This window comes from Polyodon spathula, chromosome 15 (assembly GCF_017654505.1).
Source record: "Polyodon spathula isolate WHYD16114869_AA chromosome 15, ASM1765450v1, whole genome shotgun sequence".
Classification (NCBI taxonomy): Eukaryota; Metazoa; Chordata; class Actinopteri; order Acipenseriformes; family Polyodontidae; genus Polyodon; species Polyodon spathula.
Window position 1 is genome coordinate 8,188,552 of NC_054548.1, and position 27,673 is coordinate 8,216,224.

Here is a 27,673-nt window from a genome sequence, read left to right on the forward strand (position 1 = left end):
AGAAAATGTAGTTTGCCTGTGCAAACAACAACAATTATATTACAATGTCAGGTAATGTTGAATTCTCCCACGACTCAATGAATGAATATGAAGAACATGTAAAACAATTCCTATCCTTGGCCACCTCATCACATTAAAGGTGGAATTGTTTTTGCACATTTTATCGTGACCATAGATAGGGACTTCTGTTTGCAATACGGCAGAAAATGAGTGAAGATTAATACAAAATGACTTTTAAACTACCAAAGTCCCAGGAGTTCTGAAAACACTACCCTTAAAAAGTCTTGACATGTGTGAAAGGATAGTGTCACGACCAAGGCTGGTGAATGGCAGTAAGCAGATCCAGTTTAAGTGTGTATGCACTTCTAATAGACAAACACAACAAAAACACTGGAACAAATAAACATAGGCACGGTGGCCAAAACAAAAGAACACTAAACACGCCCTGATGTCAGGCTGGCCAGTCGTCTTCACTGACCAATACAGAATACACACAGTATACCACAGTAACACAGGTTACATACCACCACCAAACAAAGGATTTCCCCCTCCTTAAATACCATGTGGCTGGAGCCTAATTAACCATTAATCATTCAATTAAGGTTCCAACTACATTCTCACATGTATTATGGCAGGTAGGATTGGTGATGGAGACCGCTCCTCCTTCTTGGGCGCTGGAGATGATTCACCTGCTTGCTTTCGGGAACGGCTACCCCTCACTTTTTTCGTTACTCGGGCAGGCAGCTGTTCCTCTTCCTCTTGGAGGAGACAGCAGGCCATAGAGTGTCCAAACTCCCTGCAGGTTGGGCACCAACCATGGTCCTCAAGGCAGGTGAGGAACGTGTCCAGGCTGCCATTCTCCAGCACTGGGAAGGAGAGGGGTCTTCGGCATTTGCGTGGCCGGCATTTGGAGAGCCTTTAGTAGGAGCCATTCCTCAGCCGACCACCTCTTCCTGATAGAAGGCCTCCATGAAGAGGTCTCCGTATAGGCACGCCTCAAAGCGGTGCCCATTTCCGAGTGGTATACCAGATTTTAAAATGTTTCCTCCCTGTATAGAGACAAGACTAATAAACAATTTCTTATTAAGATTGGCATCCAGGTGACAAGTAGAGTTGCAATAAACATAAGAAACCACAAAACATGCAAATTATCACACAACCATAGACTTTAAAGGGACACTTAATATCATCTACATTTTCCAATGCATGTTTCTATCCTGTTATGTGTGTTTTGTATGATTCTATACTGCTATTTCTACTTGCATCAATATTTACCTAGTTATAAGGTATATATATGTGTGTGTGTGTGTGTGTGTGTGTGTGTGTCCTTTTAATGTATTGTTATTAGAATACCCTATTGCAGAGAAGGACTTATGAAAGGCCTATAGCTCTATAATTTAGCCTGTAGGCACAACTACAATACCTCACATAAGGTAAGAATCCTTATTTCCTTGCAAGTATGTTAGTGGTGGTGTCTGGAAATATTTTCCTTTCATGCTAGGGAGGGATGGGCTCCTTGTGTTTCATGAATTTTCAAGCAATTCAATAAGACAGTTTAACTTTTTTTGAACAAAAAGTGATTAAAGCCCCACAGGCAAAATTAGAGTTGATTCAAATGTTGCACTTTTACCTTTGGGGGCTAACTTGATGCCCAATGAAGAAAGAATCAAAACCAATAAAAGCCTTTTTGATCAAATACATGATTCAGAATTATTAGCATTAGTATTAGCATTGGCCTAGCTATTTTATGTAAATTGATAATTAGAAAAACACAATTGTCATAACAAACTAAATACTATACCAACTGATCAGTCATTTAAATATCAATTAGTAGCAATGATAATCCAATAATAGATTTGTTTGAGACAATTGCAAAGTATTAACTGAAATCAACACATACAATACTAGCTTAAACTGAAGTATACAAACTACTTAAGTAATAACTACATGATGTATAGAATGTGTATCCTCCAGTTACAGCTACTGTATATTATTAAAAGTGGTTTGGGTTTTACTTGTTTTAAGATCCTGTTTTTTAATTAAAAAACTAATAACTCATTCAGCTCAATGGCAGGCTGCTGTTGCTGTGCTATTAATGGACTTGTAAAGGAGGCTGTACACATTATCCAGTATAAAATGGAAACTCATGTCAGGGGGAACAGAGATAGAAAGTCCAAGATTCAGGTAGTAGGCTGTTCAGTGTACAATAGTTATTATTAGTTGTTAAAAATGTTACAATTCTGAGTAACATGTGCATTTATGGAGGGAGCAAGCAACCTACCTGCATTTATGACATTCCTTCATCCAAAAAGGAAATCTCAGGATAACAGAATTTGGAATCTGTGTAAAAGTGAAAAGCAGATATTTCACTTGTCATGCAATGTAGGACAGCAGGTCTATGTATGAGAGAATATTGGAATCTATTAATTTTAACCCAATGTTTTCATGGGATGCATTTTATGGAGACAGCATAATTCTATGGGCCAAGCCTACTGGCTAACCAATCCATTAGAAAACAACTCAGTATCATCAGCCAATCAGCTTCCAGCTATAGCAGGCTTCTAATAGACAAAAAATGCCTGCTGGAACTTCAACCCATCAACTGTGAATCAAACTTAAAATCAATCTGTGGAAGAGGTGGCTCTTATTTTGACTTGCTGTATTATAAGCTCAGTTCACATCTATTGGACAGCAAATACTAAACAAAGACACAATTGGTCCAAATGAATATTATTATCCACCAAAAGCAGCCAGTCAAAACTTTGCACTGATGAAACAACCAGTCTTGTACCCATAACTGCCAAGTCAGCCAAGTCAGCCAATCACAGCCTGCCAGCTTGACTGGAGCTCAGACAGTAACTTTCAATAACAACAACCCAGTAACCACAATTCGGTAATATTGTTCCATTGAGATATCTGGCACTGTCCAGATAACAACTCTGATAAGTAAAAAAAGGCATTTGCTTATTTAAGTTATATGTTTTCTTTATCTAATTATGTATGTGGTCCTGTCACGGATGGTGAGTAGTTATGGGGAAGTGAAGTCATACACACAGGTATTTTCCGGTATGACCAACAATTATTTAATACGGTGATGAGTGTACAGTACAGTTCAACAACAAAAGTGCAGTTCAAATGTAAGTGCTCGTGTTCCACTGCAGGTTCGTAGCATGGTGGGAAAGGTGCTGGTGAAAGTGCCGAGTGGAAATCTCAGCTTCAGTTAGCTTTGTATTGCTGAGCTAATATCCTTGGCAACCTTCTTCCATTTGGAGATTCGTGTTTCCTGATGCATTCTGGGAAGGATCAGGACAACTTCCTTCTCCGTATCCTGAAAACAAACAAACAAAAACGCAGCGCTGTCTTGCACCAAACAAGTTCCAACATAAAAAGGTGGAACTATTGTTGCTGCACCCCTAATATATTACTAAATCCCACCCACACAATCAGCACGTCGCCACGTTCTAGCCAATCGCCTCCATAGCAACTGTAGCTTGAGAGTCGGTGGTCCTCCATCCCCTTGTTTTGTTTTACCCCTCAATAATGTGCCTCAATCTTTGAAATGAGATTATTAGTTATTATGCACTTGCCTTGCACTTTCACACTTCTTGCATTTTACCAAGGCCCATGTAAAAGGTGACCAGATAGTACTGTGCTTCCTAAATAGTACAACAACATTGTGATGAGACAAAATGCCTACTGCACACAAAACCTTCTACAAAATAGCTTTCTACCTGCTCAACCTGTCTGCCAAATGGCTTTCCTGGGCTGTCATAGTCTCCTGTTCACACAATGTAATGTCAAATATTTCACTATGTTGTCACTATGTTGTGTGGTCAACACTTAACATTGCACACCAACAGGTTTAGCAAGGTGCTTCAGTCACATTTATCCTTTTCTTTGATTGTCAGTCAATGAAATCTCTTAATAAGTAAAACTTATCCTGACAATGAAAATGTCAAAGGGATACACAACTTTATAAATGGCCCTTTGGTATCAATTGCAGTAATACAACGACGGCAGAAGTAAAAGAAAAAAAATCAAATATTGAACACTTGAATCATAAAAGCCGATTAAAACAACAATAAAGTCTTTATAGTCTAAGTTGTTTCAGAAGCAATAAGCAGAAGAGAATTAAAAAGGAACAGTATTATTTCAAGTTGTTTTTCGCACAAGGCTAAGATTCCACTATATAAAATTATTTTGAATATGAATTATTCATTAAAAGTAAAGACTGGCTCAGAGTTGTGATTCAAATAGGATTTCTCTCTTTATAGTACATCCTGACTTAAAGTGGTCCAGTGATCTGAGGCTCCATTTTCCTCTGTAGAATGTTTACTTTAGTTTTTAAATGCAACCACAGAAAGTTCCTAATTCTATATTTCGTAAAGAGAATACTCAAGGAAAGAATTGTAATATCATCCTTGATTTGTTTACATGTAATTGGGTTATCATGAAGTTCAGTTTCTTCTTTTGAGAATTTATTTAATTTAATTTTATCAAAATATATTGATTTTTTTTTAGTTTCTCAATGTTGTTATACATTAGCTGGTTTCACCACCACTGCCTTACAGAAAAGTAAATGTCCATTGGGATACCATATAATGTCAGTGCATTGGCATAACAGAACAGCTTACTAAAGCACCAGCAAGGGGATTTGGAACAAACTGGTACCGATGGTATTGTGGTACTGGAATGGATTACAATGTTACGTAAAATTATGGAAATATTACAAATGGATACCCTTTAGTAGGCCTACACTGGCATTCAACTGGCAGTATAGTGTCAAAGAATGAAGATTGAATGGATAAGGCTACCGAAAACCTTAGCTTATCATTTGGATACTGTAGCGTATGGCATTTTGTATTTAGTTCAAATAAAAGCCATGTTATGAGACGGCCCCGAATGACTTAGGCCTGTAAGCTTATTGAGCTGTAGCCACTGTTGACGTTTTAACTGGGTTAAATAATTAATTGTATTATTCTTCTTGAAAAGCAATCTTTGATAAAATTGTCATGAAAGGCACAATTTAAAAGAAATGCTGTTGTTGTTGTTACCTCTGAGGCAATCCACTTACTAGGGATAATGGCATGGCCTTCATAGTCCCACAAGTTTAGAATCATTTGAACCATACCACAATACTGAGACAAGTGTCATCAATATAAGCTTCATGAAAAATACATTTGCTACTATTCAATTAGAAAAGGGCATTTTATGATTAATATCACATAATTTTGCGTAAGAGTCCAATGAGTGCAAAAGCTCAGTCTGAGTGCTCAGGCCTTCTAATTCATCAAAGATAATATAATTCAAACACCGTAAATATTTTATGCATAGCCACCACAATACCTTCAACATTCAACCAGCAACTCCTTCATTTATACTTGCTCATGTGTTAGTAATGTTGTCTTGTTCCAAACTTGCAAATCATAGCAATTACTTATCCCATTTGACCATTTCTTTACGTGTAACTGCAGCCTTACTTAAAAGTCTATTTCAATAGACATTTGCAACATGGGCCTCTGTCAATATGATAAACTATCTTGCTAAATTTCAAGATAGGCTCTTTAAGGGAAGCTGTTTCTTGTCTTCTGAAATGATAAATAGTGTTAGTTTCCACATAACATAAATAACATAACTCATGTCAGCAACCAAGTGAGCTGACTATTCAAAGACAGAAGAAAAACCTTTATCTGCACCTGATTTAATTTTTCCCATGATCTTGTCATTGACCACTTGATATTGAAGAGAAAAGGTTACTGCAGAGCAGAAAGATGTTTCTTTGTAGCAGAGAAGTATGGGACACTGGGGGTGTTGGAACACTTTCCACATTTATTCACTTTTCTTCACCTCAGAAATAAACTCAGCATGTGACTTCACAGCTCTTTTTTATTTATATTTACATTTATATTCGGACACCGGTCCCACCTGTTTATCATTCAAACTGAATACATATGGATACAGTTTAATCTAAGTAAAGACATGTCTCAGAATCTCTTAACCATTAAATCTCTCAGTTCTAGCAGAAACTTTCAATGTTCATGAATCCACTTTTTACATACAAAACATTGGACAGCGTATAGGATAAGTGTATTCCCCACTGTTGTATTCTATGGTATGGTAGGCAACCTCAGCACTTCTAGTCGGTCTTTGTTCCAACTTTGTTTACTTTTAAATCAAGCTTCAGCTGACACATTTGAATTCGAACAGCCTGGAACAAGCTGTTTGGAATTTGTACAACGTTTGAGCTTTTGGCATTGTTCGTAAACAAAATATCTAGAATCTTAAATTCGAACCTGAAGGTCTATAAACTGTGCAGCTTAACTACTTTGTCTTCTTCAGGAGGTTTGAGATTCAGCATGTTGCCATGGTAACCGGCTTGTTTTGAGAGAGGGGCGAACAATAATTTGTATTTATTTGATTTTTTTTTCAGTGGTGACACATGGGGGGGGGGGGCCTCAACTTTTATTTCTTTAAAATACTGGAAAAGAAACAGGCTTCCTGATTTAAAGGTACGTTAGCGACTTTGTTTTCTGGCCCTGCCATTTTAATAAATAAAAAACTGCATTATCTCAGATTGAATGGTTTACATATGTGTTGTTTATGAAGATATTTCAGACAAATGAAAGATTACTTACCATCGGATAATGTGGACAATAGGTATTGTACTATAGTTATATATATATAATTCATTTCTTGCATGTGTGTATAAGCTACTTTTTTATTTTTCCGTTCTCACCACTGTGTGAGAATTTTCAAAGTGCATTAGAAACAAACAAGGTGTCTAAAATAATTTCTCTTTTTTTTAAAAGTGTAAATAAGTAATTTGTCGGGTTAATTAATACATATTTATTTTAGTAGCGTAACTTAAATGTACTTCTATTTGACGTGTTTGTTTTGATTACTGTACTAGAGATTGTGAGACATTTTGAATGCCAGGTTATTGTGTGGAAGTTTATACCATCCTGACGTGATTCACCTGCAGTAACACAAACGCGCTCGTTCTAAGCGGTGGCGACTATATAGATAAGAAAGCAGGGAAGCGGACATTAGCTTTTAAATGATCGTAAACATCGATCATTTGTTTGAATTGTCATAGCACACACACGCCATATGTCCAAATACTGTTAAAATATAATATTTAAGTATTTAAAGTTTTGTATCAATGCAAGCAAAAAGGAAAATGTATTTAGTGGTATAGCTTTAATAAAAAAAGCATACCCATATGCCTACTTAAAGCTCGTCTGAGAGATACTGGACTCCCGACAGACGAGGAAGATGATGATGTCTAAAAACCACATATCCTTTGTCAAAAGTTTTTATTCAAAGTAGGCAGAAATAAAATAACCATTATTTACATGTATTACATATGCACTAACATTAAAGTGATTTCGATTTTGTTAAAATAAATAATATAAATCAAAATAAATAAAGTTATGCAGTAATCATTATTACCTCGATCTTATTTCTTTTGTTAAATGAGGTTATATCATAAATAAGGCCTCTTAAAAAAAAACATTACGAACTAGACTAGCAAAAGACTACATTTTATAATCGTGATTATTTGTTATCTGTATTTTCTAACAAATAATGAAAAACCGGATCAAAATGATCCAGATATAATATATAATATAATATAGGACTACAAAATCCGGATCACTTGATCCAAATAAAAATTTGTGAAAAACCGGCCCCTGTACCTTGGATAGATTGCAGAGGTGGTTTGTAGTGGCCTCCCTGATCACCTGACCCCATTCTTAAGTAGACACTGGAGATTGTATAATACACTAAAAAGTATTGTCTTTTGTGATGTGATTTCTTCTGTTGGATTTAATCAAAGACAAGTCTGCCTTCTGCCTTAATAGGTGACAAACCCTTTTTCCATTGGTAAAACAAAAGGAGAAAGGCAACACTGGCAATAAGAAACACACAAAAGCACTAAAACGTATTACAGTAATACTACATTTTTTGTAATATTAAAACCAATAGGTCAAAATGTATTTTTTAAAATCTGTATTTAACTCTTATTTGAAAAAAGGCACTTTACAGAGCATTAAAAAAGGACCAAAAAGAAAGTACGCAGAAAGAGTACACAGAACTGCAAACGCAAGTCAAAAAGGAAGTTAGAAAGGCCAAGAGAGAAATAGAAATGAACATTGCTAAGGGAGCTAAAACCAATTCCAAAATGTTTTTCCAATATTACAACAGCAAGCGAACATTCAAAGAGGAGATTAAATGTTTAAGAGATACACATGGCAAAATCGTAGATGAAGAAAACAAATAGCAAATATATTAAATGATTACTTTTCACAAGTTTTTACAAAGGAAGATACTGACAACATGCCCTACATGTCATCCAGTTCCTATCCAGTTTTAAATAACTTTAGCATAACTGAGGCAGAAGTGTTAAGGGACTAGGAGCTCTTAAAATAAACAAATCCCCTGGGCCGGATGAGATCCTCCCAGTAGTACTCAAAGAAATGAAAGAAGTAATTTACAAACCGCTAACCAAGATCATGCAGCAGTCTCTTGACACAGGGGTGGTACCGACAGACTGGAAAATTGCAAATGTAATACCGATCCACAAAAAGGGAAACAAAACTGAACCAGGTAACTACAGACCAGTAAGCCTGACTTCTATTATATGCAAACTTATGGAAACTATAATAAGATCCAAAATGGAAAATTACCTATATGGTAACAGGGTCCTGGGAGACAGTCAACATGGTTTTAGGAAGGGAAGATCGTGTCTAACTAACTTGCTTGATTTTTTGGGGATGCAACATCGATAATGGATAATTGCAAAGCATATGACATGGTTTATTTAGATTTCCAGAAAGCTTTTGACAAAGTCCCGCACAAAAGATTAATTCTCAAACTGAACGCAGTTGGGATTCAAGGAAACACATGTACATGGATTAGGGAGTGGTTAACATGTAGAAAACAGAAAGTACTGATTAGAGGAAAAACCTCAGAATGGAGTGTGGTAACCAGTGGTGTACCACAGGGATCAGTATTAGGTCCTCTGCTATTCCTAATCTACATTAATGATTTAGATTCTGGTATAGTAAGCAAACTTGTTAAATTTGCAGACGACACAAAAGTAGGAGGAGTGGCAAACACTGTTGCAGCAGCAAAGGTCATTCAAAATGATCTAGACAAGATTCAGAACTGGGCAGACACATGGCAAATGACATTTAATAGAGAAAAGTGTAAGGTACTGCACGCAGGAAATAAAAATGTACATTATAAATATCATATGGGAGATACTGAAATTGGAGAAGGAATCTATGAAAAAGACCTAGGAGTTTTTGTTGACTCAGAAATGTCTTCATCTAGACAATGTGGGGAAGCTATAAAAAAGGCTGACAAGATGCTCGGATACATTGTGAAAAGTGTTGAATTTAAATCAAGGGAAGTAATGTTAAAACTGTACAATGCACTAGTAAGACCTCATCTTGAATATTGTGTTCAGTTCTGGTCACCTCGCTATAAAAAAGATATTGCTGCTGTAGAAAGAGTGCAAAGAAGAGCGACCAGAATTATTCCGGGCTTAAAAGGCATGTCATATGCAGACAGGCTAAAAGAATTGAATCTGTTCAGTCTTGAACAAAGAAGACTACGTGGCGACCTAATTCAAGCATTCAAAATTCTAAAAGGTATTGACAGTGTCGACCCAAGGGACTTTATCAGCCTGAAAAAAGAAACAAGGACCAGGGGTCACAAATGGAGTTTAGACAAAGGGGCATTCAGAACAGAAAATAGGAGGCACTTTTTTACACAGAGAATTGTGAGGGTCTGGAATCAACTCCCCAGTAATGTTGTTGAAGCTGACACCCTGGGATCCTTCAAGAAGCTGCTTGATGAGATTTTGGGATCAATAAGCTACTAACAACCAAACGAGCAAGATGGGCCGAATGGCCTCCTCTCGTTTGTAAACTTTCATATGTTCTTATGTTCTTATGAAAGGGAACAAACACCTGTGCATTTTACAATACGGATACCACATGCTAGTTTTTAATTTTGTAATGGAATTTCTCCTTTCAAAAAACAGCAGCTACAGTAATTAAAAACTGGAGTAACTGCTTTGAAAATGTTGCTCCCTGTATCTTAAAAACTGAAACAAGGAAACTTCTAATCCCATCAGCCATTTTGGATGCCCTGGACGTTAAAGGTTTGATGGTTGTCAAATGTAACAGGCCCTCCTGAGTTTTTCAGAATTATACACTGATTACCACTTGAAACGAAAAAGTTAGGTAAATGAGCTTCATCTGAGGTGTGTGTCGACAACTAACTCTTGGTCATGGGGAAATTCAAAGCTACATCAGCTGATTTAACCTTCTGAACAGGCTTTGATATTCAAAATGCAAAATGTGGTGAGTGATGTGTACATAATGAGGTTTGGCAAAGTGATGTAGTTCTAGCCGAGTCTGTATTAGAAAGATGTAGAATGTTGCAATACAGTCTACTTGCCTGAGCGCCACAGGCACATTTCCTTTTGAAGTTTGGCATGTCATATATCATTCTGTTCAGCTCAATGCCCTCTGAAGCATATGGATGTGATTTCAAAAGGTCTTTGCCTTTTTTGTGATATATTGGCATTTTTTAAAAAATATTTTCAAATGTATAGACTCAGGATTTGTTTTTCCTGAATTTGGTTTTAATGTTGACAACAGCCGTCATTTATCTACAGAATTTTAAAAACATTGACTAAACTTTTCCTTTATAAAAATGTGCTATTCTCCATGCCTATAGAATTAATTTACTTTTGCTTTGTTTAACCTTTTTACAAACAAGGTATATCAGGTGGGACAGATCTCTTTCTATGCTGGTGGACATTTGGTCACCAGCTTTCAAACCTTGGTTACCAAGTGAACTTTTATGGTGGCCAACATTTTCAAATAGGGACCATATGAAGAGATGTGTGTGTATATATAATTAACTTTAAATTGTGTACAACTGATGTGCCAGGTAACTAACCAGGGAACTGCTATATACTGTGTGCATAAAATGGCAGTCAACTGTATGCATTAAACACCAGGGAACTATAATATAAAATGTCAGGAAATAGAACTATATTAATCAAAAGCCAGGGAAGATAACTATATATCACAATTCTATGGAAGTGAGCACATTTCTTTTTCAGTTATTGTTATATATGCTTTTGTTTTAACTCAAAAAATCTAAGTCTAAGCTGATCAATAGTACTGCAGCCCAGAACGAGTTGCCATGGATCACAGAAAATTAGGGCTGCATTTTTTTCACTGTAAAAAATTGCCTGTTTCACAGCAAAATTGATACTTTTCATTACACAACAAATGTTCCTAAATATTTAAATGCTTACCTAAAAAACAGTAAATACTAAATATTTTGTTTTTATGTCTACATTTTAAAGACATTCTATTTTTACTATCAATTAATTACCAAACAAAATAAAAACATAAATAAGACAAGTCAATTGTTCCTTTCTTGTATTGGACAGAGCGATCTTTAACAGAAATATTTCTGATCTTTAATGCAGCTGGTGTCTTTTTCGCTGAAGACATTTAAGAAATTGTGCAGCTCTATGCAGTGTGCACTAACTGTAGATCATTTACCGGAAACAAACTACATCAACTGCCAGGTTAATAAATTCAAGTGTAACTGGTAGTACATCAATAAGGCAAACTTTTGCTGTATTTATTTTTAAGTGATAAAAATGTTGATTTACACTATTCTTTCTGAAATTGAATTTGTCATGGGGGAAGTACATATTACATGGTAATGGGTAAATTTCATGGAAATCGTGAAATCCATGGTAACCACGAAAAAAAAATACAGCCTTATCAGTGGCCTGCAGCGGTCCCTTTATGTTGAATGCCCGCCTGGGCCATAGGGCTTGAATACAGCAAATGATGTCTCTTTCAAAAATATAAGAAGCATGAATAAGATGAATGCAAGCGGCAAAGGGGGGCATGAGAAATATTTACAAATCGGTGCTGAAACCTTACCCCTGACCAGGGAGAAAGAGCAATTTCTTTAAAGAAGCTTGTGAAAAACCACCTCCAATCAACAGTAAAGCAAGGAAAGCACACCACCTTTGCTGTATTGGCACTTGAAAAAGAAGTAAGCCACGTTAACTTGACTTAAGGTTGCCAACTGTCCATACATTTAGGCAAGTCAAATTTTAACACTAGAACATACATAACAATGTCTGTGATTTTGGATCAAAATAAATATGGTATATTTGTTTATTGTTTGTATGACATACCTACACCTTATGTGATGGCAGTGACAAGTATCAAAAGAAAGCCAATTAACAATATTGTGCTGAAATTAGTATACGCGTTCTTCAACCAAGTAAGTAGCCAAAGCATAGCGAGCTCAGGAGACATCTGCAATAGTTTTTTGTTATTGGAAATATGCTGGATGGCCAAGATGGAATTTATGCAGTAACATGTGACCGACTCGGATCTGACGGGATCTATCAGCTGATGAAAACTGGCACAAAATTGCAGTCTTGTCTACACCTAGTGGAGAGCCACGTTTTCCTACACTTGCCACGGTTGCCATTAATGTGTTAGCTTTGAGACAGAGTACTGGAGATTTAGAACAAGTTTTTTTTTTTTTTTTTTTTTTTTCCGAGATGAACCTTGTACAAACAGATGTAAGAAGTCAATTGTCGATAGACATTCTGAATAGAATTCTGACAGTCAAGTAGGGTTGGAACAATAATCAATTATCACTCGATAATCATAATCACTTATTAATCACTTGATAATCATAATTATCGTCTGTGACCCAATGAAGCAGGCAGCGGCACAGTAAGCAGCTCTGAACAAAATAACCACACAAGTTGGATACAGCACTTACGTTCTGACTGCTCGGGAACAAAGCACACCTTCAGCAAGGACCCCACCGTGGTGATAGGGTTGACTGGTGTGCCGACCAGAGACCTGGTGGGTGGTGCAGCAGGCAGAGGTCGGAGGATGGGCACCAGCATAGCGACCTCTGAACTGCCAGGGGGAGCACATCAACAGGCATGCGGAGCTCAAGCAACGTTTGCCACCTGTGTCGCGACATCTGGGGTTGCAAGGGAAGCGCAGTGGGGGACCAGGCGAGGAACAGTGCCTGGTGGAGCACACTCCTGGGCTCCAGAGATCCGGAACCTTTGGCAGGGTGTCTTGGAGCACGGGGCCAGGGACCGCCCTAACTGGACCCAGACAAGCTTTCAGGGGTGGTGGTCGGGGCTGTGGTGGAGGTGGGCTCCTCACCTACTTCCCCTTGTCTGTTGCCGGTGGCAATACCTCTTGCTCCGCCGGCTGTCCCTCCTGCTCCTCTGCAGGCAACGGCTCCACCTTTTCTGGCTCAGCAGATAGCACCGGCTCCACCTCCTCAGGTGCCAGAGACAGCTGGGTTTCTCCTGTAGGCTTTCACTTCTGGAGGAGCAGCTCCAGCTCTGTTGGCACCCGTTCTGTTATTTCTAATGGGGCCCAACCCCAGCTCTCTCTCACATCACTTGTTCTGCTCTAACTGAGCAGCGGTGTTTCTATTGATTTGAGCAATTAGCTCCTTCAAATCCATTTGTTGGGGCCCAGAATTGTGTGCTTGCCTAGGGCCCAGTGACGACCCTGCTCTGCAAGATCAAAAGAAGCTGTGCGGATTCTGCCACTTTTGAAGCAGAAAGCTTTTTTATTATAGAACCTTATAGAGTTCTGTTGTATGTACAGTAAATGCTTAGTCTTCAATGTGGCGAGTTTATAGTAAAATCTACTGGCCATTTTAAAACTGAAGGTCACAACTGAAGTCTGCATGAACTTGTCTGGATTTTGACCAGTAGAGGTCGCTGAGGTGCGATTAAACAAACTAGCCCTAGTCAGTTTTCCTCCCTAACCCACTGGGAGTGAAAAGGACAACACAGTTCTCCCTGTGGGTCTCCAGCCAAGATTGTGAACTTGGCACAATTACCACTATACTTGTTTTTCTTAAAGGAAACCAAATAGCATAACAGGTAGTAGTATAAGAATCATAGCAATTTTAGGTGCTCATTAAATTACATTACCACGAATCCTTTATTTCTTCTTTTAACTCATTGCCAAAAAATGTGGGCAGAAAATTGTTCTTCTGTCTAGTACTTCCACATAATGTTCTCTTGTTTTTTATTTTGCCTTTTCCACCCCACAAACTTCGATATACTGTCTAATAGACAGACAAATGTACACAATGCTGGATTAAACAACACGTGAACTTAAAGTGTTGCTGTTTTGTTTACTACAGTCTCATTTTTAACAATCCTCTACTTCAATCTAGAATTTAAAACCATTTTAATTGCTTTGTGCTGTACTGTACTTACATTAATGAAGGCCTTAACCTAGGGAAATGTTGACCCTTTGGTGTGTGGAAATCAATACGAAGTTGATAAAGCCAAGTTCATTGCTGCCTAACATAAAACAAACCTGATTTGTTTACTTACCTAAGCCTATATCTGTCAGGCCATTATGAAATGATTTATAGACCGCTACCCAATGAAATTGTTTAAAGTAGATTAGATTCAGGGAACGATCACCTCTAATATGACAAGCTGATGCAGGGTGACAGGTAACCAAGCAAACAAGTTCCTGAAATTCTTATTGAATTAGCGTACTAATAATACTTAGGGGGGAAAAGATTTAATCAGGCTGGGGAAATTCTGTTTTGGCACCCAAATGTAAATGCGTATCTGCACTGCCATATTATGCGTAAGCCTATTAGAGACATCATTTAAAAAAACGTGTTACTTTGCCTGCCCTCCACTTGGTTAGTATTCGTTGTGGCAGTAAAAAAAGACTGCTTCATTTTTCCCTTAAAAAAAAAAAAAAGTTTCTATTAGCCTCTCTCCAGATGGAAAAAGCAAAGCAGCCCCATACAGTTGGTGAGGAGCTGATTTAATTGCCTGTCTCCCTGTGTGGATAAGTTTAAGATAATGCTAGGTAAGGAGGCAGCACAAAAAATCCACTGTCTCTACTGCAAAGGAAGTAGCATTAGGTTAGGTCTGCATCAGTTTTCCAACAGCAGTAAAGCAGTTTGTGCTTTACCCCTAGAGCTGCGTTGTAAGCATAATTTTTGTTATTAGCGTGTTTTATAAGCTCTCAAGTGATAAAATGATTGTTTCAAAGTACAGCTATGTATATGTAGCTACTGGGAATACATAGTGAAACTCTTATTGGAACTACTGGTTGTAGGCCTATAACTGCTGACCAATCAGCATTTCATAGCAAAGGCTTTTCAAATTGGAAAAAGGCAACTGAAACATGTAGCTATTACCAAGAAAGCAGCTTATATGTTTCAGTAGCTGTGTTGTTTTGTTTTTGCCCACCCGCCTACATTTTGGTCAAAAACCTGCCGATGTGGCTGGGCCTACTGCCTTTAGAAAGGACCATTCATAAGCTAAACTTGACCTTCATTACTTATTGCGTCTACATAAAGGGGCTTGAATTATGCCTTGTTGACTATGCTTGTTCTTAGCCTGGCTCTTTCTGCACTGCTATACAGTTATTTTTGTACATGTTAAATGCTTTTACCCAGTTATGGGAAAGAAAGCAACATGAGGAAAGATGGCTTATTAAGATTTTTTTTTTAATCTAAAAAACTAAATGTGCTTGCTTTTTGTTGTTTCTATGCAATTATTTTTTTCTAAGGCATTTTTTTAGATGCAGAAGTTATTATTGTATTTTTAATGCATTTCTATTCTTTGCTATAACAAATTATAAAAAATGGAAGTCAATAACTATGTTTTGAATACTACTGTAGCATACTGCAATATTAAGTAGAATACAAGCTAAAGATTATGTTTTTGTTGTATTTCATACAAATCTGATAATACTCTCTAAAGCAAAACAGGCTTAAAATATTCAAATGACTGATTACTAACTCACAAGAAACTGTTAATTATGGAGTTGAAATAGCTTTTTTTCCGCATTTTGTATTTATATTCCAAGATGCTCTAACCTAATATATGTTATGTATGTAGCTGTGTCTAAACAATGTACCGTATTTATACATTAATATTCTAATTTGTATACAATTTGCTTAATGCATCCAGGGAGGCCATGAGCATTACTCATTTTCATTCATTATTTTTTAATAAAGAAAAATGCATTTCTTGAAAAAGCAAAACATTCTTTTAAATCCTTTTGTTCATTACAACTGCAAATATGTACACTAAAATAATTTTGGTTACACTATTAAGAAAAGCTTCACATCTTCATCATTGTGACCGAGTTTGTCTGGATGCGAGATAAAGTCTCATTAACATACTTTGCATAAATTATTTTCTAAACAGCATTTGTAAAGCAGGTAAAAGGCAGACAAAAATCAAACACACCCTATCGACTTCGTCACAAAAAAAAAAAAAAAAATATCCGGAAGGGTTTACTAAGCAGCAGAAGCTAAATATCTCACCTCGGTTCCGAGTTTTCATTGGAGGGTTTGTTATTTAATTAAACACAGGTTTTACTGTTTTACTTTTTAAAGGAATTAGTTGTTTTGGTCAGAGATTCGGCTCTGAACTGAACCGGAATTTTCAGTTCCAGTTCTGAAAGTTCCGAACAGCTGATTTTGTTCCGTTCTGGTTCAGACTAAATGAAATACCGGTTAATACTGGTTCAATTTTTTTTTTTCTAGCCAAGTTGGCTAATGTACTGGTGTTCATAGGTCTTCATTTTCTCAAATTAAACTAAAAAGCATGAAATACAGTAAAGCCCAGATAGCTCAGCACTCAAACAAAGAGCGGTACTGTCTGTACAGACATTAGTCACAGTTGCATTTGTTCCACCTGACGTTGTCAGCACCAAATAAACCAAAATAACACAGACAACAGCACAACCACATCATGTCAATTATTCTCCATGCTGGGCATGAGAACTTCTGCTCTAGTAATCAACAAGGAAAAGTGCAATGTGAAACCAATAGAACTCTCGTCCAGATGAAGCTGCAAGTGAACCAAACAAACATATAGGCATGCTCTCAATGAAAGAAACTCAAGTTCGCTTGAACTTTTCTGGTGTGAAACAAACCGAAGCAAACTTGAAAAAAAGTAGGTCATTTGCAAACCATTGGAATCACTTTCAAGTGAACTAGGTGTGAAAGTGTCCTCAATCAGCCATTTGATTGTTGCAATAAATCAGATAACTGGCATTGTTACATCTACCTTTAACAGTACTACCTTAGCATAAACTGAGTAGAATGACCAAACTTTCCAACACTTAATTATGTATGTGTTTAATGTGCCTTTTAAAACATTGTAGGCTGGTTTCAAAGACCTTGATTAGCACTCATCTTGGTCTACTGTACCTAAAGTAACATCAAGTAATTCAAAACCTGTGTTAATCAGAGTCAGTGAAACCAACCTGGGTTTGCCTAATATTTAAACTATAATTAAAAAAATGATATTATACAATTAACAAATATATAATACAATTAAAGTATTTGCTACATTAAATTGATTTGTTTTTGATACGTTGGTACCCTGAAAAAAAGTTTTAAAAAAATCTGCGGCAGTTTATTTTACCCATTGCTTGTGTACAGTGCCTCTCACCTCTTTCGCTGTGCATTTCTGTTTGAGACCATTACATATTGGTGGGCGGTGGGTGTAGAAAACTAATTATTTATCAAATGAAAAGTCCAGTGATCGGAAAAAAATAAAAAATAAAAAATACTCTCCTTTACATTGATGTATAAATACATTTGTATGTGTTAACTATGCCTTCCTCAGCGACCCACCTTTGGACCCTTTGCGACCCACAGTTTGAGAACTGCTGATCCTTGTTTGGGAGAACGCTATTCTGTGTCTTCATGTGCTTCTTTTTATCTCATGGCTGTCAATAGTGATTCTAGTGCGTTTTATAAAATACAAATCTCAAGTATTTAAATGTTTAGTCTTTTTTTTTATGTACAATAAGATTAGGCTTTAGATTTAGGTTAGTATCACATGAAAGCATTGTTTAAATATATACTATTAATGATACAGGAATAAATAGTAATGCTAATAGTGCTACTTTGCCCCTTGAACATGGGCTTATGCCCAGCCAACCTACTGTGTAACTGAAATGGCCAGAGTGGCCAAAAGCATAGTCCATTTCTGGAGTTTTGCAATGTAGCCACTGCAAAACCCCCAAAGGCATATTTGTATTATGATATATTTGGTGTCAATCAGTAGCTGATGAATCTATTGAAATCCAGCTCACAGAGAGAGGTTAGTTTAGCTTGTCATAAACTATTTGGAGAGTAGGTTTATTCTTGCTCATACTATGCATTTGCTGTGCTTTGCCAATGCTTGCCTATGGTTTACTTTCACTTACACGATAACTACAAGGTGCATCAAGGGTACAAGGAGATAACTGTCATCCAAGTGTGTAAAATCGTAGGTGAAGTTGAGATTTGTTTTATACTAGCGAGTACATGCAAGGCCTGTTGTAGTTATATGGAAATACCAAAAGAAACTTAAATTCAATGGCAAACATTTCAACTAAAAGATATTGGAAAAATGAGCAACGTTGCAGTCATGTTGACCGTTATTAAGTCAGGCAAACATTGACAACAGCGATATGATATGAATGCATGCTGTTGCTGGAAATGACAATCAAATAGCCATTAACTAATTCCCCTTGTTCCTTACTTTGGGAAGTACTATGTTATGTGTATTGCTTGTCAAATAAACAATAAGGTTTAGGTACTGTACACCTGGACGTAACTTCCATAACTTCGAACCACTCTCTACAGTATGTTTTGTGTATATATAATGTAAAGTGATAATGTAATACTTTAGGTAAGAATGAGAGTTTCCGGTTTCTCATTTTGTAACATTAACATGCAATTGCCTCCTTCCAAATAAATCACAGCCTCAATTAAATGCTTTCAAAATATGCCCCAGTGTTTCTTTTTTACTTAATGTCATAAAGAGTACTAGTCTCTGACAGGTAATGTGACTGTCTGAGTACAACAACAAAAAACACTCACGCAACGATATAAATGAAATATACTGAAGTTGACAAAACAATAAATAACTACCTTTTAAAATACCATATTGCTACTCATGTAACACATTAATAAAAGTATTATTTGTGTCGCAACATACCAGTATATACTATACACTTTTATTTACAAACCAAAAGTATTTGATCATTGTACTGCCTTACCTATCCCATAATATTAGTGGCCAATTGTTATACATGTCAAGAGACACAGCAGGCTGACTGAAAGAATTACTGCTCCACTAAGAAATTGCTGGTCCCTCACATAGCATGATCTACACCTACAAATCCTTTACAAATTAATAGCACAGCTTTGAGTATTCTTGAAAAAAGAAGCAGTCGTTGGAAAGTGTGTGTTAAGATGCACTGAATAATGAGGACTGCATTTTTTTCCCCAAAAGCCTAAATTAGTAGTGAAGTCTGCAACTATTTTAGATTTGTACAAGCTGTACATTGTTTAGATTTTGGTTATTCTTTGGTGACACTTAAGACATTACAGTATTTTAAAGGTAAAATTACAAAAAGAAGCATGACAGGAAACAATATTGTACTCTTTGCACATGCTTTGTGCAAAGTAAGCACCTTTAAATTAATTGAAGCAAACAACATAGTTCCGTACGCTTTGTCCACCATGCACGTCTATCATTTTATAGGCCTCAAATGTACAGTTTTGAAAGAAACACATGTTTCTTTTAGAACTGCACACTTGAGATATATGTAGCTAATGGAAGTGCAAAATGACTAAGATTTATGGAATTATTTTAACTTTAAATCCCCTTGTTACATATTGTTTTAAAATTTGGATACAATATTTGGACTCTTCAGTAGAGTAGGCTCTGCTTTGTCACTCCACTGTCCTCTACCGTTTAGCCTGCATGAGCAGAAGTGTCCTTCCATTCAACATGACATCATCAATACAATATGTAGGATGCTCAAATCTTACCCCAAAAGTCTTTCTGTATGAAGTTCAGAATCAGCTTCATAGCAAACCCTGTCTCCTGCCTGGATATTGTATATCTTTTGAGCTTCTATGTTTTAATTGATCAGCCTATTTTTATATATATGCTACACAAAAAATGCTAGACTTTTTAGCCTTAAACAAAATATAAAAAGGTGCATTGTTGTAGTTTGGAAACTACCAGACACAGTATACCTAGTGTTCCGCATTTAAGGTTTATTCCAAATTTTACCAAAAAATTACAGGATTTTTTTAACTGGTCGTCATTTTTTACTGCTTTATACTTGATTTTGGTCTATTATGCAATATTTTACTAGTACTATTTTCTAGGAAATACACAATATTTGGATTAAAATGCTGTTTTACTCTGACATTGTAATAAGCAGCCCTACACTGTATCCTAGGATACAGCAGATGTTTAGATGTCAGAGGATCAAATAACATTCAAATGTGTTTCTCTATCATTTCACAAACACGTTATCACCTGATTATGTTGGCCAATCAAGTCTGATTATTGTGGCAATTGCTGGGCATAGTAACTACTAGCTTGATCAAAAACTAAATTGAAATACTTACACTAAAACATAATATTTTTAGTGGGGGAGGAAATGGGAGAAAACATAAATCAGTTTATGAATATTCAAAAGAAAATGAATGTTTCGAAGTATACAAAAAGCAAAAATAACAGAAGTAGGTCAGATGAGACAGAGGAAGCATAGCGCTGCAAATACTGCTGCATTGAGGTACATGTTTGCGCTGACAATAAAAGAACATACTGAAAAATAAGCGACATATTAAACTAAAACAATAAATTGAAATGAGAGACAAGCAATCCATTTATGCTGCTTTTGCACACGCTTTAATAAAAGGAGAGCGCAGAATGACTGTGTTAATGAGTTTGTCAGAGCTCTGTGCTTTGCTGGACAGCCACTGTTATTGCAGAGGTATTGTATCAGTGACAGTACTGTCTGTCGTCAGCTAAAAAATGGCCTAACACCGACAATATTAATCATAAACTTTGACAGAAAATGGTGATGCTTTAGTTGGTAAACTTATGGAACGCATTGATGGAAATGTCTGGTGTGATTTTTGACACTTCTCCCGATGGCTTGCACCACCCAGTTCTGTCAATTTTCTTTTCTTTTTATGATTTCCAGGTGAATAAACATGGCTCCACAATCTCAGATGTTCTCTGGCCCAAGGGAGACGGTGTATCATCTCTCATTTTATGAAATCACATGACTTGTGCTCAGTATTTTGGTATCTCAAGGTACAATACTACTCAAACAATTAACAAACCTGAAATTAACAAACAAATCTGCTCACTATTTAAAATGTAAATAACATTATTGGGTGTGCCAGTGCACTAATTGCTGTGTTGTGCTTTACTACAGGGGCTTGATCCTAAAAGAAGACCCAATAGCTGAGGAGCTGAGAAAAACTAGAACTGAATTAACGAGGACTCCTACTGCTTGGGCAATGAGAACTGAACTTATAAGACTACAATATAGCTCTCTTCTCCCTATATTATTGATTGGTCTGTTTTTCTGCCTAAAGCCTGCATCCTTGCAAATACTGTAAATAAATCATTATTTTTGTTCACTAAAGAGACTTATCGTCTGGTCCATTCTATACAAGTTATTCTGCAATTCTATTATGAGACTCATCAAGTGTATACTGTAAACCAGGTGCAGGGCTAGCACACAGAATGCTTCAGGGATCTGTAAATTATGGATTCCAGGCTCCATATATACAACACATTTGCAGAGTGAAACACAATCCCCCTTTACAGGAAATTAGCTAATTATCAATTATCAGTTGAATGATTAATATCTATTTAGCAGGTGATGAATGCACAGCCGTTATCTTCATAAAGTACTTCATCCTTCATCCACCAGTATTCTCTTACAAATGACGTTTAACTCAATGTGGGCTACGTTTATGCTGTGTTCCTTTTCCTGATCATTGACGTCATGCACTATAAAACATTTTAAAAGGCTCATTTATGTATTATTTATTAATTGAAAACATTAATAAAACATATTGATATAGAAATACTAAATAAACTTTGCAATAAAATGACAAACATTTTACCATAAAAAAGACCTACAGGAAAAACATTTGTCATTGAATTAAAAAAAAAAAAATATAGTCTTTTTAGTATTTCTAAATTTATGACCAGCATGGATGATAAACAAATTGGCCCTGTAATAATTACCTCAGAAAGGATTGTGGGCTCTGATGGAAAAAATAAACTACTGAACATGGGTGTTAAACCACATTCCGCAAAAAAAAAAAACATTTATTAGGTAGACGAGAAAAAAAAATGCAATACATATAGCCATATTTGACCTTTATGATCAGAACCCTATATTTTTTGGCATGCCAAGCAATATCACAGTTCATAAATTGGGAGAAAAACAGGTGTGAGTAATCACGCCTGGAAATGAGAAGCAGCACATAACTGTAATGCTCTGTGTGATAGCAGACTTCCGCAAACTGCTTCCATATGCGTAATTGAGGTTGTATCTTTGTAAATGCATATTGATGTTTTATTTTTTCCTCAATTCGAGGGTGGGAAATTTGGTGTGTGTCTTAAATTATGGTATGTATCCTTATTTTAGTAGCATTTTCAAATTGGACTAAGTAAAATTCTCTTCATAGAATGCTTATTATAATATTCTTTATAACTAAATGCAATTCGTTATTGTTTATCCAGGATTAAAAAAAAATAATAATAATAATAACAATAATAATGATGATTGAGATCTCCATCTCTTTCAAGGGTATCATGGACAAAGGCAGCAGTAAACAAAAACAGTCAGCCAAGTACAGGTATAAAAACAAACAATTAAAAACAAAAAAAACTATCAGAATTTCAATTGAGTGGATAATCTGAAATGTATAGTATCCAAATTGATAAGACAAAGTTAGTTATGAACCCAAATTAAATCCTATTGTGCACATAAATGGTCAATATGTTTGAGCTTCACTGATATAGAGGGAATATGTAGAACCCTGTTAACCAGAAACCTTTTTTTGTTTTTAGCAAATTTGTTTTTTTAAACACTACTACTAAAGAGAAAAATGTATAAAGCAAAGCATATTGACAAAGACAATTTGAAACTTGTGTCTGATTATACAGTATGTATATACAAATTAAACATATGAAACATATTTCAAGTATTTGATGGTCCTGGGTATGGTAGCTTAAAGTGTATTGAATAATTCAGGTTAAAGTCCCCTACTATCAATAATAAAATATGCTAATGCTGAAATGCTTTCTTCAGAGAATGAATGAACAAAAGCGAGTTTGGATTTCAATCAGCAGCTCAAAGGAGTAACTTTAGGTCTTAATCAGTCAATGTTTAATAGAGCATCACTTTAAAAAATATTATGAACCTCATCTGTCTAGATTAAGAACTAATAGCCCATTTTGTGTGTATTGTCTTTGTAGCAGCCAGTAGTGTACATATTTATTAATCCACTCTTCCCAGAGAGATTGTACAAAGCCGAACAAACAGTAACCTTCTGAGTGAGCAGACACAGGTTGGAGGGGGCACTAATTAAATGTCAGACTTGACAGATTAAAATTATGAAATTTAAAATCTCAGAGTAGCTCTTTGTCATTGTCAAATTAGGGCAGTGTGATGAGGAGCAAGGGACTGAACGTTTTAATGGATTGAAAGGGAATGTGGTTTAGCAGCAAAAGATTTAGTGAATAAAGATTTTCCTCTAGCTCAGGTGCAGGGCTGCATTTTCAATTCCATATTCAATGGCAGCATTTGGTAGCTAAGGTTATTTGTGTACTAGAGAGCACTGTCTGCCGTAAAGCATTTTTATTACTCTAAAACAAGGATGAAATAAATGGTATCGTTTTGAGTGTTACAAGTTTTTTTTCCTTGTCTGTAGACATACATTTCTGCAACTGTATCATTATCTTTGGAAGTAGATTTAGTTATTGCTTGTTATTTGTATATTAAAGTGTTATAGAACATCCTGCATTGTTTATAAGGAACATTACATTTGTATTCTATGTTTTCCATATCACAGCATTTTTTTTCAACATCCATAACTGTTTTGATATTTTAAATAGTTAAATCAATTGGGGTCATACTTTTTTTCAACTTATACTTGGGTACTTTCACCAGTAGAAAGACAATTTTTCTTCTAAGAAACACGGTGTGCCCAGTTCATGCTCCGGCTCAGCAACAATGCTCGTGCTCTGATTGAAGTGAGTGGCGCGTTGTCTGAACCTAAAACCAGGATTTTTGTAGGAGGGAGTGTAATCTGGGTACACTGGGCCCAATTTTCATAATGTCGCAAAGTAGTGGCGCTAGCGCAAAAATGGTTTGGTGCTCAAAGTTTGGGCAAACTTTTTTGTGCTGGAATGTGATTTTGGAGCCATGCTCTACGTTGTCTTTTAGGGCTAGCGCTAGTGCCAGTGGTCGGCATAACGTTTGAGACGTGGCGTCATTGACATTTACTTGTGAAGTGATTTTGATGTGGCGCAAAGGCAGTGCTGGGTTAGAAGGAAGTGAAACCTGGAGAAACAAGAGAAGAGCAACATAAAGACAAAAGATAAGTATATATACATTTTTACGAACCTGTGTCTCTTTTACGCTTATCAGTCAGCATATGCATAAATTGCCTCTGACCAAAGCTAATTATAGCTGATATCTGCCAGTTACTGCAGGCAGATCTGGAAAGAGTTACGGGAAGATATAACGCATTGCCTGTTGCTTTAAAGCTCACGGCTGCACTAACTTTTCTTGCTAGTGGTTCCTTTGAGGGGACTGTAGGTGCTGCTGCAGGTATTAGCCAGTCGGTTGTAAGTGGTGCAATACATGAAGTTACTGCAGCTTTAGTGAAGCATGCAGGGTAATGTATTCATGGCTTATGACACCATTTGCACTCCAAGTACTCCTGCTCAATGCAGGTATAATTGAGCCATCACCTTGATCTGTCATTTAAAATGTTAAAAATACATTTCAGCTGTTTGGATAGGTCAGGTACACTACAATACAGTCCTCAGGTCAGCAATCTTTTGTGTCTGTTGTGTTTCTCACACTGCTGCCATATAAAATGGATGTCGCATTGACCTTCCAGAGGATAGAAGCTTTTAGGAAGCATGAGGCCTTTAGGGAACACTGGGAGAAGCGCCAGTTGCTGCTACTGCGAGACAGGTCAGGAAGCGTCTTTTTTATATGTATTGATTTAAATTGTGTACTATAATATACATTTGTATTGTGTACTCATTTTTTTGCAGGGTAACCAAGTATTTTTGTTTCCTAGTTTTAAAGCAATGTTTTTGCGGAAAGAAGACACTCTAAAACCATCCATTGACAGAAATATAAATGTTTATATTATTGACTGCAGTGTAGTTTAGAGGTCACTAATATTAGCAAAATTGCTTTATACTGAATCAATAACAGACAGATGTCAACATTAAACAGAAGTTCATTTTTTATTTTACAATCGGGACAATGATCTAATTCTTTAATTCTTTTTTTGACTAGTTTTATTTAATAATATTAATGCAGTCGATATAATGAGATGTCGTTAATAGTGGGGACCCCTACAGTACACACACCCCATATTATCAAAATTACTTTCTTGCATAATACAACAACAAAAATAATATTATTGTTAAACAGAAATTTATTCGTCTTTATGTAACAAGAAAAATAAATTACACAGACACATACATATACATGCATCCTCAACTCCCTCTGAAGCACATTGAAACCGAGATTGAGAAGCTATCACAAACTCCTTGTAGTACTGATGGACTTTGAGCTGGAGAACTCTGTGCTGGTCTGATGTCATTATCCTGTCACCTCATTCTCCCTTTGTTCATCTCTTCTAGGGCTGTCGATGTGAAAGAGGGTGTCGGTCTTCCTCCTTACCCTCTGTTAAATGGGACCTACAGAACAAACATTTTGGCTGTGTTTTTGTAGATTTTGTTTGTTTACTATATAACTTAATTTCAGCATCAACAAAACATGCACATTGGGCGCCACTTGTAATTGTTGTTGTTTCTCACATGCTTTTACTATACATTAATTAAATAAATAAAAACATGCCGAATACATTTAGTTATTTTAACCGGTGAGGGATCGAAATACATAAGCCAGTTACACAATTTTGGGTAGCCTAACAATTCTTTACATTTATTTTTCACCGGTTGGAAAAATGAATGTTTAAATAACATTAATTATGTATTAAATGAGGGGAAAGTTGTATTTGCCCTGTGTTCTGGATGTTTTGTGCCACATATTACTGTCAACCTCCTGCAAAAATATCTAGCCCTGTGGCATGAAGAGTTCTGTTTGTTGTCTGTGAATTGTTAAATTCCACTTCATGCTGCAATGGTGTCTCTTCCATGTTGGATACTAAAAACACAGAGTTAACGCTGCTTATTCTTTTTCTCAATTCAACATTGCTGAGAGTCCTGGTGCCAGTGCAAACAACTGGGCATCAGGTCTCCCCCTTACCAGTGATTGGTGTAGCACAAAGATATTGAGTGGGATTAAGCTTGCCCTCGGCACTAAATTTGGTAAAAATCTTGGGACCACCCCCTGCAGTGCTATCACAATGACTTTGAGTGTTGCTGTTGGGCTGGCCCACTATGTTAATAGTTGGTTTCTTTCCTGTAGCATAGCCAACACAGGTGAAAGGCACGCTTGCATATGATTTTTTTTAGGAAACAGGAAGAACAGTCAATAGTCAAGCTGTGTTTCGAGTTCATGAGACCATTCTTGAAGGGTACGCTGTTCCAATCTGCCATCCTGTCCTTATGCAAACAAGTCCATTCAGGTCCCACTGAGAATGGTGAGTAAAAGTGCAGATTGAATGCGTTCACATCATAGATCTTAAACTTCTTTTGAAATGCAGAGTTATAAATTGGACCTGTAGGAGTAATGAAGAAACAGTACGAATATATTGTTTAACAAGATATAGAGGAAGTCTGAGTTGTTTTTTTGTATTTATTTTTTATTGTCTATTCATATGTATTTGAACAATTATTCACATATTTGTTTATTTCAATTGTTGGAGTCACTATTGTCGAACATAATTTAAATTTTTGAGTCCAGATAAACAGCAATACAACCCTAGCCCCCGAAACACTGAAACCAGTGAACAAGACTAATTTTGTTGTGTTCACTTACCCCTACTTGTGATTCGAGTAGTTCTCAGGATGCCTGAACACATCCAGAAATAACCAGTCACAGAATCACTTCTTGGACAATATGAAAAATAAACTAAATACAATTATTTTTTATACTAGAAACACAGGAAAAGGGCATATAAAGCATAACTACATAGACATGCATTGTGTGGCTGTTATAAGTGTTTTCTAGGCTCTCTTATTTTTGGATTCCTTATGCCTTATGCATAAACATCAGTTACTTCTGAATTCTACCGTTAAACATCAATTAATTCAGTAGATCAGTAATACAGAATTAAACAGACATGGATTTTAAAGGTTTTAATTATCAAAGCAGCAATTTAGTTGCTCACATCCATGTTTGTGATGTTTCTGTTTGTTTTGTTTGTTTTGTTTTTTTCAATTAAGTCTACATCAGATCACTTCTAGATGTGTTCGTGTACATTGAGCTGGCCAGTCAACTTGTCTGGGGTTAATAAGCTCAAACAAGTTTGCTTTTTTAAAATGTATTTATTTTTGTTCTACAAGCGGACAAGAAAAACAAATTCCAATTTCTAT

At 36.3% G+C, this 27,673-nt stretch overlaps 1 long non-coding RNA gene across 1 annotated transcript; it reads left to right on the plus strand.

The window, feature by feature from the left end:
• Nucleotides 1-6,265: 6,265 nt before the first annotated feature.
• Nucleotides 6,266-21,501, plus strand: LOC121327727. Its single transcript, XR_005951606.1, has 3 exons — nucleotides 6,266-6,509; nucleotides 21,102-21,214; nucleotides 21,339-21,501. It is a non-coding gene; the product is annotated as an uncharacterized LOC121327727 (long non-coding RNA).
• Nucleotides 21,502-27,673: the final 6,172 nt, after the last annotated feature.